The sequence below is a fragment of the Canis lupus genome, chromosome 19 (genome assembly GCF_003254725.2).
Source record: "Canis lupus dingo isolate Sandy chromosome 19, ASM325472v2, whole genome shotgun sequence".
NCBI classification, from domain to species: domain Eukaryota; kingdom Metazoa; phylum Chordata; class Mammalia; order Carnivora; family Canidae; genus Canis; species Canis lupus.
This window is the reverse complement of record NC_064261.1, coordinates 42160555-42172700: the sequence shown is the minus strand read 5'-3', so window position 1 is coordinate 42172700 and position 12146 is coordinate 42160555. Positions and strand designations below refer to the sequence as shown.

The following is a 12146-nucleotide window of genomic DNA, read 5'->3' as shown; positions in this document are numbered from 1 at the left end:
AGGTGTACAATATATGATTCAACAATTTTATACATTACTCAGTGCTCATCATGGTAAGTGTACTCATAATCCCCTTCACCTGTTTCACTCATTCCCCCACCCACCTCCCTTATAGTAACCACCAGTTGGTTCTCTATAATTAAGAGTCTGTTTCTTGGTTTGTTTCTTTCTGTCTCTTTTTTTTCCATTTGCTCATTTGTTTTGTTTCTTAAATTCCATATATGAGTGAAGTCATATGGTATTTGTCTTTCTCTGACTGATTTATTTGACTTAGCATTATACTGTCTTAATCCATGTTGTTGCAAATGGCAAGATTTCATTCTTTTTTACGCATCTTCTTTATCCATTCATCTATTGATGGATACTTGGGCCGCTTCCATAATTTGACTGTTGTAATAATGCTGCAATAAACCTAAAGGTACGTGTATCCCTTTGAATGGTATTTTTGTGTTTTTTGGACAAAAATCCAGTGTGCAATTAACTGGATCATAGTTCTATTTTTAAGTTTTTGAAGAACTTCCAAACAAGTAAAATATCAAAATTTTAAATGAAGACAATGTCACATCGAGCCCTATTGGAGCTTGAGGTAAAAGGAAGAATGTGTCCCCTATATGTATGCTTTTATTTTTTTTTAATGCCTAGTTTTTTTCCCAGAATATTAAAGTAGTCAAAAAAAATATTGAAAAAACTGAAAAGCATGTGTATTAAAACTCATAATATTATTTTAAGTATAAATATTTTATTTACTCTAAAAATAATTTGTTATAATTTAACTTTAATGGAAGCAAGCTCACAATAATATTTAAAAATTTAATCCTTGGCCTTGTAGACATCACTGTCCCAGAGCTGCTTGTGCCTCTCAGCCATGGTCGACCCCATCATATTCTTTGATATCTCCATAGAGTGAGTCCTTAAGCAGTGTCTCGTTCCAGCTGGTTGCAGACAAAATTCCAAAGACACCAGAAAACTCTTGTTCTCTGAGCACTGGGAAGAAAGGATTTGGTTTCAAAGGTTGCTACTTTCCCAGGATTATTCCAGAATTTATGTGCCAGGATGATGATGTCATACACCATAATGGTGCTGGTGGTAAATTCATCTATGGGGAGAAATTTGATGATGGGAATTTTATCCTGAAGCACACAGGTCCTTTCATCTTGTCCATAGCAAATGCCAAACCCATCACAGAGTTCCCAGTTATTCATTTGCATTGCCAAAATTGAGTGGTTGGGTGGCAAACATGTGGTCTTTGGCAAGGTGAAAGATGGCATGAATATTATGGAAGCCATGGGGTGCTTTGGGTCCAGGAATGGCAAGACTAGCAAGAAGATCACCACTGCTGACTGTGGACAAATCTAATAAATTTGACTTGTGTTTTATCTTAACTACCAGACCATTCCTTCTACAGCACCCTTTCACTCCCATCTGCCCAAAATATCCTATAATCTTTGTGCTCTGACAGTTCCATGGGTTCCATATTTTCCTTACTCCCTTCCAAGTCTAGCTGGATTGCAGAGTTAAATTTATAATTATGAAATAAAAACTAAATAAAACAAAAAATAAAAATCTAATTCTCAAAAAAGATTTTAGACATTAAAAAAATATAAAAATATGGATAAATGGGTGGGGGATACACTTTTCCTTTTGCCTCAGGTTCTAGCTTGATTCAGCACAGCATTACTTTGTGAGAATAAAACCATATGAAGAAAAACAAAACAGAGAAGTGACGGCAGGGAGAAGGTAAAGAGCCAGAAAGAGAACCACAGAAAGGGTAACATCCTTTGCATGTGTGCAGCTGACTGTATCAGAAGCAAGCTCTCTACCTGGACTTTTCAGCTATGTGCATTAGTTTCTGTTGTTGTTATCACTGTGTGATTTGTGTTTCTGTCACTTGAAATTCAAAAGCCGTGTGTAAGCTGGGTCTTTGTTTTAAGTCGGGTTCCTGAAGCAGACCTTGAGACAAGATGTGAGTTTAAGTAGTTTACTTGGCAGGTGATCCCCAGAAAGTACCAGGGCAGAATGAGAATGTGAGACAGGAGAAGGAAGGGAGGGGGAAAAAAGGAAGTTTTGTGAAGTGGTGTGCCCCTTAAACACCTCTGGGGCTCTCTGTAGATCACATCTCAAATTCCCCTCACCCCACCTGAGGTGACAAGCTAGAGTATTTATCTCTAGCTCCCATCTGCCATTGGCCCCTGGGGGCTCGGACTCCCTAGCATTTCAAGTCTGTCTCTTGCTCAGGTCAAGACAAAGATGTTAACCAAAGAGTATTAGGTACTCGCAGTAGAAGGCCAACCAACCGTGTGCACTGGAGTGTTCGGTGCACCTGAGTGTTCAGGGCTATGGTGAGAGCACCTGCGATGTCTACCACAGTCTTGAAGGATGAATGCCTTTACTAAAGACACATAGAAAAAAGTTTCTCTGTTTACAGGTCAAAGTGGGAAGCTGGTAATGTACAGTGGAAACCTCATAAGATTTGGATTTAGAAAGAGCATTCTTGAAAGTTATATTATCTCCAGATCTTACTGGTTGTGTAAATTGGACAAATCTCTTAATGTCTGTGATTCATCTGTATGCTTTCTCTTCTGCGGAATGAATAGAATAGTGATAAAACTGACCTCAGAGCAATGCAATGAGGATCAAATGAGATATGGAATGGATGAGAAATTCCTTTGAACAATCAATTTTAATTTTTTCTGTTAGGAGGTCTTAGCAAAGAAGTTTCCATGTTGTAGGGTATTCAAAAATCTCTTAGAGACCTTATTGAAAATAGAGGGACATCGAGAACTTCTGATTCAGGGCACCTGGTGTATAACCTTAGACTCCACATTTAGTGTTCCTCTGGAACACTAAAGCAGGTGGCCTGTGGGTCACACTTTTAGAAACGCTGCAATAGCAGAGAATATATAGAGGGAGAAAGCAACTGGCTATGACTGAAAGAGAAGCCTGAGTAGAGAGGTGAAGGTCATGTAGGACACTAAAGGGAACTTGGATTTACCATGTGAGCTAAGAGGCAACATGTCAAATGCTTTAAAATAGGGGAGTAAAGTGGTTAGTATCATACTGGAGAAAAATGCCTTTGGCTGCAGCATTGAGGATCAATTGTGGGGGGCAGCAAGGTGAGGACTGAGAAAATTATGAGTAGGGGGGCTGGTAGGAAATGAGATCGGGAATTGGGGGAATAAATGTGAGAACAGAGTACAAAGGACATGGAGAATGGGGAAACAAATGCTAATAACAGATTTTAAGAGAAAAAAAGCAGAACACAAAAATGTATATGAATACTTTTTGGTCCTATTTTGTTGATACATTTGTGTGTATATATATGTAAACACACATACACATTTACACAGAAAAAGGAAAAAAGGAAATGCAACCAAATGTTAATGCTTATCTCGGAAGAGTAAGCTATAATGGGGACTTTAAGGATTTTTTTTAAATGCATATTTTTCTTCCAAAATGCTCCATAATAAACATGTATTACTTTTATGATTATGCAAAAATGAATGAATGAATGAGAGAAAGAAAGGAAGGAAGGAAGGAAGGAAGGAAGGAAGGAAGGAAGGAAGGAAGGAAGGAAGGAAAACTTCATTATAAAACAATTTCACACGGATGGCTGAGAAACAGCCAAAGAGGAAAATCTATAAAAGAACAAGGCATCCTACTTAGGGACTTAGAAGCAAATTCTGGTGAACCTTTGGCACTATTAGTTAACTTTGATGTGGCTTTTTAGGTGTTTTTTCAGCTACTACTGTAACCTCATATGCCTTTAAAATACAATTAAATAAAAGTTACTACAGGTTGATTGATGGCTGGAATCTTGCTTGGTTGCAAAGTGAGTACAAGTTGAACTATGTATATATTCCACATTCAACGGGTGAAATGCTTTTCTGTTTCTTTAATGATTTTTAACTTTAAGGTAGTCAGATATACACAAGGGAGGGGACAAAAATCCATAGTTTTCAGAACTGACAAGAAAATGTGTAAAGCTTAGTAAAAATTGTGCCAAGTACCATGATGTGGTAATATATCCAAGAAAATCCAATATATCGAATAGTTCTTAAATTAGCATATGTTAATTTTGGTTGAATGAAACTTGATGCTTGATTGGAAGTGAAAAAGAGTAAATGTAATTCATAACAGCAAAATTGGGGGTAACATAGCATGGAGCATTCAGGATTGGCAATTTTTCTACTTTTAATGAGCTTCTGATGAAGCTCTCATATTCATACTGTCATTTTACAGAGGAGGTCCAAAGGTTTCCTGGGCTCCTTAACACAGCCAGCAGCCCTGAAAAATCCTCACAGTGCCTTTCTGTTGACATCTAATACAAGGAAACCAGGAGAACTTCAAAGAGAAAAGTCAGACTGGCTTCAAATAGGTAAAGTGCTAGTCACCTCACAGTGTTAATGAAGTGTATAAAGAGGGGTTTTCATGAAAAGTGAGGTTGAGCAGGGGCATCATCCTGGTGGAGGAGTCATAGGAGGATTTGTGCTCTGCTGTCTCTCCAAGCAAGGTAAAAGGCCCCAGCAAACTTCCAAGAGAGTAAAGACTGGTACATATTTAGGCAGAGCTTGTAAATAGGATTGCAAGGCAGAGTTTATATGCTAGAGAATATGGGAACAAGGGCAAAAATCTAAATAAAGCAATAACAAAATACAAGCAGATCTCAAGTAAACACTATGGAAACACCGGCTGTTTGCTGTTTACTACCCAAGAGGTCAAAATGTCTCCCTAGAGTCTTGTCCAGCAAAAGCAGTTCCTAATTTAGTGATTCCTACTTTGTAGACTGTGGAATTCTAAAGAACCAAGAATTTTGCAAGGAGTCTTTTTACCTATAGATACGCGAGTCTTCTCATCTAAGAGAATGTAGAAGTGTAGAATTACCTGTAAAAATGTAGAATTACCTGTAAATGGCACTGACATTGTTTCTCACCTATATTTATGTGCGTACCACTATTTTTCAAATATATGTTGATTTTATTGAAATTGTTAGTAACTTTGGAAATTTGATCTTTTTGCAATCAGCACACACCCAAAATATGGCAACTGTGGTGTGAGAGGCTGTTAAAGTTTTTGACATTCAAGGAATCTTTCCTTGCTCAAAAAAGCTAGGAAATCCTGCCTTAAATAATTTACAATTATCAGTATTTGATAGTAAATGAGTTTCTGATAATAGCTGAGAGCAGAGGTTCTTGATCTTGGCTGCATGTTCTAATTACCTGAGGAGCTTTTAAAAACTCCAATACCCAGATCATACTCAGAATCTATGAAGTGAGATCCCAGCATCAATATATTTAAAGCACATGTATTTCAATTCTAATCTCTTCGAAAACTGAAAAGACACACATGGTAAAAATTTCAACATATAAACAAGTATATGCAATGAAGTGTCCCTCCCACCTCTTATTCCAACACTTTTATCTTTTTGGACACTACCACTATTACCAGCTCTGGGCAATGAATGATGCAGATATAGCCTAAGCATATATAAGGATAAAAATTGATATTTTGGGCAGCCCAGATGGCTCAGTGGTCTATTTTTTTTAAAGATTTTATTTATTTATTCATGAGAGACACAGAGAGAGAGCGGCAGAGACACCGGCAGAGGGAGAAGCAGGCTCCATGCAGGGAGCCTGACGTGGGACTCGATTCCAGGACCCCAGGATCATGCCCTGGGCCAAAGGTAGGCACTAAACCGCTGAGCCACCCAGGTGTCCCGGCTCAGTGGTTTAACGCCACCTTCAGCTCCAGGGCATGATCCTGGGGTCCTGGAATCGAGTCCCACGTCAGGCTCCCTGCAGGGAGCCTGCTTCTCCCTCTGCCCATGTCTCTGCCTCTTTTTCTCTGTGTCTTTCATGAATAAATAAATAAAATCTTTTTAAAAATTGATATTCTTTTTATCTCATGAATTATTAACAATGATCCTCACCAAACATAGGCCAGCCTATACTGTGCGGATGGATGTAGCATAAAGCCATGATCCCATGGGTTGCAAAGAAACAAAGCTGCTAACCTGATCAGAATCAGTTGCTTCTAGGTTTTGCATAAATATTCCTTTGCTATTTGTTCATTAATTTTGCCATCTGTTAACTCTCAGTGACAGACAAGAAGTAGTAGACACCAAAGGTTAAGAAATACTTTGGGAGATAAATTTTAGTTTGAGAAAATTCTATCAGTTAACTTAATTTTTATGCAAATAAATGCCACTGTTCATTGCCTTGAAGGATTTGGAGTAGTGCTTGGGTAGAGAAAGGGTGTTTTATCCTGGCTCCATTTCTTTAAATATCCAAACCCTAGAAGAAAGACAGTGAGCCAAGCACAAAAAGCATGTCCCAGGATTTGTCCAAGATTAATCAGAATTTGCTCTAAAGACCATGCCTTGGGATCCCTGGGTGGCTGTGGTTTAGTGCCTGCCTTTGGCCCAGGGCATGAGCCTGGAGTCTCGGGATCAAGTCCCACATCAGGATCGCTGCATGGAGCCTGCTTCTCCCTTTGCCTGTGTCTCTGCCCCCTCCCCCCCTCTCTCTCTCTCCCTCTGTCTCTCATGAATAAGTACATTAAATTAAATTAAATTAAATTAAATTAAAAAAAAGAACAACCATGCCTTTATCTTTTCATCCCTCTGGCAGTCTCTGGGTGTCCCCTTTCAACAACCCACTGTACCCTCCAACCCACCCTCTAAGGGCAGGAACAATATCTTGTCCTCAATGCATCCTAAGTCCCTATCACAATGGCTGGGCCTAGAAGGTAAGACCCACATGAACAGAGGAATCCCAGCAGATCTACTAGCAAAAAGGGACAACTCTCAAGTTGCAATGAGTAGTGAGTGTGAGTGCTTGAAAATGGCACAAAGGGTGATCTGCAAAAGTCACCAAAGAATATATATTGTCCCAGAAGTTTTTCAGGGGAAAGAACAAAAATCAGAAAGCATAGGTTCAAGTTCCAGTACTGGAACGATCTCTAAGGCCTTGAGCTGAACAATCTCTGTGCCTTAGGAACTGGATATTTGGAAGCCTGGGTTTCCTTAGAGATGTGAGGTGGATGGGAGCATTGTGAGAAAGTGGCCACATGCATCAGACTTGACCATTCAGAACAGTGTTTGTCTTATATCTGGCTATGAGTTCTCCATAAAATCTTATTTGAACAAAGAGTTTCTTTGCTTTAAATTTGGTTTAATTCCACTAAACTGATCATTTCTGATATTTCCTCTGGCTCAAACATTGTAGGATTCAATAATTTCTAGATTTAGCGGCTATGAAATTAATATTTTAGACTCCCGAATTTTAAAATTTAGTTCTTCTTTGGCCTGGGAGTGACTCGTTTTCTAGAAATGTCATTGAAAACATTATAATAACGTTCTCACTCTGAAACCCTAAATGCACATAGACATAAATGCATTAATGGCTTTTCATTATTTCTTAAGAAAATCAATAATTCTCTTTTCTGGTTAGATTTGTATAACAGCAAATAGAATTTTCTAGGCATATGAATGACCCGCAAAGACTTATCTCTTCCGGTGAAAATTTCCAGTAAAAATCAAAATACAGAAAATATTTTTGCTTCCCCCCAACTTCCCAACAAGCCAAGGAGGAAAGTACCACTTTTCTGATAGCACCCACTTCACTTCATTTAAAGATAACAAATGAGAGAGACACTATCCTAATAGGAATCAGAGGACTGAGGATTAATTATTTTCCCGGCAGCTGACTCTCCCACCCTGTCGGAGGGCGGGCTTTTCCTCAGGGAGCTCTCCTGCACGGCTGATAATGCTGCCTTATGCAGAGAAACAGCAGCATCTGCAGTTGTCACCCTAGACTTTCAAAGTCTCAGGGCTGAGCACTTAGAAAAATTTAAATTCTTAGACATATTGGGAGGGGTGCTGGACTGGCATCTAGCAAACCTGAGTTTTGGTCCTGGCTTCTCCATGTGACTTGCCCAAGTCTCAGATTTCTCATCTCCTAGATGGGAATAATGATCCATGTTCTACAGATCTCAAGGGATTTTCAGGAAACAAGATGCATGAAGGTTCTTTATTGAGGGCTGTCTTAGTCAGCTGGAACTACTGTAACAAAATACCTTGGTTGGGGCAGGATGGATGCACTTAAACAACAGACATTTACTTCTCACAGTTCTGGAGGTTGTGAAGTCCAAGATCAAGGTGTCAGCTGATTCAGCTCTTGGTAAGAGCTCTCCTCGTCACTTGCAGGTGGCCACCTTCTCATTGTATCCTCAGAGGGGAGAAAGAGAGAAAAAAAAAGAGAGAGAGAGAGAGAGAACTCTGGTCTCTTCCTCTTCTTATAAGAACACTAATCCCATCATAGAGGAATGATCCTATCAACATTTATTCCAACTTCTTTCTAGGATGTCTTTCTGGATTGCAGGCCTGGAGGTTAAAAACATTTCTCAGATGACCTTGCAGCTGGTGATTATGGGTATGACTTGGACTTTGCTAACCACATGTGATGATGAGAGGCTTGAGTATGGAACTGAGTGTAGCAACAAGCCCAGTTTTGCTGGTGTCAGCTCTAACAGAAGTGGTACAGTTCCATGGCAGGCAGCTGGAGTGGCTGCCTCCACACAAGAAAGGCAGTTTTGTGATTGTGGTAGCAGCAGCAGTTCCCTTGTCAGCAGGTTCTGTGGTGTGACCTTCTTCCTTGGAGGTTCTGCTAGTTGGTTCTCTTAGTCCTTCCAGTGATTCTGTAAACCATTTAATAGTTGGCTGTCAATCCTACCTTAAACTCACTGGAGTCAGAAGATATTTCAGTTTCTCCTTGAGTCAGGGGCTAAGGACAAATAGGATCTCAGAGAGGTAGAAACAGGTGTTCAAAGTGATGTTCAAATGTTAAAAATTTCTGTGTGGATTAAACAGAGAATGTCTCAGTACAGACCAGCAGGAGAAGTAGATTGAGGAGCTGATCACTGGACCAAATTTGAAGGTTCTTGTATGTCATGCTAAGGACATTATGCTTTTATTCTGTAGCTAATAGAGAACAACATATTCATGAGTGTGTGTTTCTGAATGATCCTCAGCCAGGATTACAAACAATCTTATAATTTTAGGGGCTTACAATAGGGAGTACTTCTTTGTCACTCATTCTGTCTACCTGTCTAATACAGTTTGATTCCAGCTCAACTCCACTTGGCTTCACTCTAGGACCCACTAATAGTGTACCTTCTTTTTACTTGGAACATTCAGGTCTTTCAACAAAGGGAGAGACAAGTTAGAAAACCACTTGTGGTTTGCAACATGGACAAACCTGGAGGGCATGATGCCAAGTGAAATAAGCCCAGAGAAAGACAAATACTGTATGACTGTATACTGTATGTATATGTGAAATCTAAAAAAGTGGGACTCATAGCAACAGAGAGTAGAACAATTGTTGGCAGGAGCTAGGAGATAGACAAGAGATGTTGGTTAAGATTATAAATTTTCAGTTATAAGATGAACAAGTTCTGGGGATCTGACTACAGCTAATAATACTGCATTATAAACTTTTGTTAACAGAATAAATCTTAAGCGTTCTCGCCACACACACACACACACACAATGGTAACTAAAAAGAAAGAAAACTGCAGGCAGGTCCTTAGAGCCTCTGCTTGGATACATCACAGGACATTCCCATTCCCATTTTATTAACCAAAGCAACTCACACAGCCACATCTGATACCAGAGCAGGGAAAGATAGGAAATCCTCTCCCTCCTCCCTCCCCCTACCTCCACCACAACAGAGCAATGGGAAGGAACATTTTTAAACATAATAGTTTGCCATACTATAGAAGTCTTGCAGAGAGGAGATTGTAACAATGAGCTCTTATTCATCCCATGACACTGAACATTCATTGGCTTTTATACATTCTGTTGTGATGGCACCAGAATGGAGGGGCTGATAAGATAGGCAAGGTCTTTGGCTTCATGGAGCACTTAGGCTCATACTTACTACATGTCATGTACTGTTATAAACACTTTCTCATTATCTCATTTAATCCTCATACTAATATTATCCCTCATTTATAGATTAGTAAACTGAGGCTTACTGAAGATTTTACTTCATTTTTTAAATTTATTTTTATTTTTTATTTTAAATTTGACCAAGTCCAGACAGAATGTGGTAGACCGGATCTGCCATGCACTTACCCTCTGTGGTAAATCATCACTTGGCTGCAGTAGTCATAAGGAAGTATGGTGGAGACCAGTGAGATGGAGAACAGGGAAAGGCATCAAGGGCAGATAACAAGTAGTAGACATGAGTAGTGAGTGGGAGGAGTCTCAGATGAGTGAGGGCCCTTGACAGATAAGTGAGTGGTTTAACTTATCTTTAATATAAGTGAGTCAGAAAAAAAAAACAAAAAGAAAAAAATATATATATCTGAGTCAGAAGAAGCCGATTTGTCAGGGAAGATGGTGAACATGATTTTGGACCATTAGGTTTTTAGACATCTATGCGTCACCCAAATACATTTTGGAAAAAATGGTTCGGAAACCAAGAAAGAAGTAAGGACTAGAAATATAGGAGCGTGGTCATGTAGGGTTTTCACTGATGTCATGAAGTAAGAGATTGTATACCATGTATAGATTAATTTAAAATGGTTAAGTAGCTAATTCCAATTGCTACAAATCAGAGTAACCTGATGGATTTTTTCTGTAGCATGGGAGATATTTTTCAGGTGATGCTTAATTTGAAAGTTATCTTCTTCCTGTCAAAAGTCACTCAGTAACAGGAGCTAGATCAAACACTGCAGCGTATGTGTTAGAGAAGAATAAACCTCTTTATGCCTCACAATTAAATGGATCTTTACTGTAGCTAAGGGGAATCGAAATAAGGAAGGAGGTATACAGAGTTGACATATACTCTGCACTTTGTGTCAGAATTAGACAGAAAATTCTCTACACCTAGAATATCACAAGTAAATATGTGGGTCCATAAATGTATGAAATATGGACCAGGGTGTATGCCAAAAATACTCACCAAACATCATGCAAGACTGAGGGTCTGACAGGAAGGAAAGGGAGCGATTCCTCTGAGACACCCTTGATGAAGGCTTTCCCCAATGCTCTCATTGGATAAATGTGAGTTATTCCAGAAGGAACTGAGGATACAGTGTTTTAAAGTTGGAAACTGTCATAATGCGGTTTTTTTTTTTTTTTTGCAGTTCCTGGTGTTCTGCTCCAGAAACCATAATTTATCTTTGTGGCCTACCTTTTTATTCTGGAAAGAACCCTTCCTTTTCAGTCCCGCAAATGTAAGGTGAGCACCAAAACACTGCCCTCAGGGAAGCCTATGTGTAGCAAATATAAATATTTAAGACTGAAATACTAAGTAAACTGCATAGCAATGTAAATTGGGTGTTTTAGCAAAGTATATCCCTGAATCATTAAATTCCTCAGACTAAAACAGGAGTAGATTGTCCTATGCTTGAAAAATGTGGCTTTCCTGAGAAAGGCATGTGAATTCGCAACTAAACAATTATTTATAAGAAATGAGCACCAAGACCGGGCTGCTTGAGGAAATGAAACAGACTTGCTTTCTGTTCTCACTGGAGAAAACTGGTGCTGATGGAGGCTGCCCTTGGCACCTTGCTCCTGGGATGGGATGGGTGGTCTCCACAGGTGTGCTGCATGGCTCAGTGAACCAGACTGGGAAAGGAATTGTGGGCCAGACCCCATCCTGAGAGTCAGGAAGTGATCCACCTTCTCTTAAGAGGAGTAAGTTATCTGACTGCCAAGTATCTTTCCAAGAAGCTAGTCTCAGGGCAAAAACAAGGTGAAGGAGGTCCTTTCTCTCTCCCTCTCCCTTGGATTGCAAGTACTTTGAAATTGGGAAAGAGGATGGCTAGGCCAAAATCCCAAGGAAAGTTGGGGTTTGGGTGCATTCTGAGGGTGGGGGGTACATATTGAGTGGTCTCTGCACAGGGCTGCAAGTCAGCACCTACGTGACAAGGACCCATTCAAAGGATATTTCAGTCAGACCAATTCTCTGGAAGCTAAGCTTAGTCCTTCTAGTTGCCCTTGTTAAGTTCTAGTCTGTGTAGTACTTCTGTTCTCCCCTAGTTTAGAGCTAAGTCTATTCAGAAGTCCAATCACAGTGTGTCCGTGCTGGGAGGGTTTACAAGACAATGGGTGGGTCCTCCCAAGGCCAGTGGGGATTTCA

At 39.7% G+C, this 12146-nt stretch overlaps 1 pseudogene; it reads left to right on the top strand.

The window, feature by feature from the left end:
• The first annotated feature begins 865 nt into the window (after window positions 1-865).
• LOC112649909 (peptidyl-prolyl cis-trans isomerase A-like) lies at window positions 866-1356 on the top strand (annotated as a pseudogene).
• Window positions 1357-12146: the final 10790 nt, after the last annotated feature.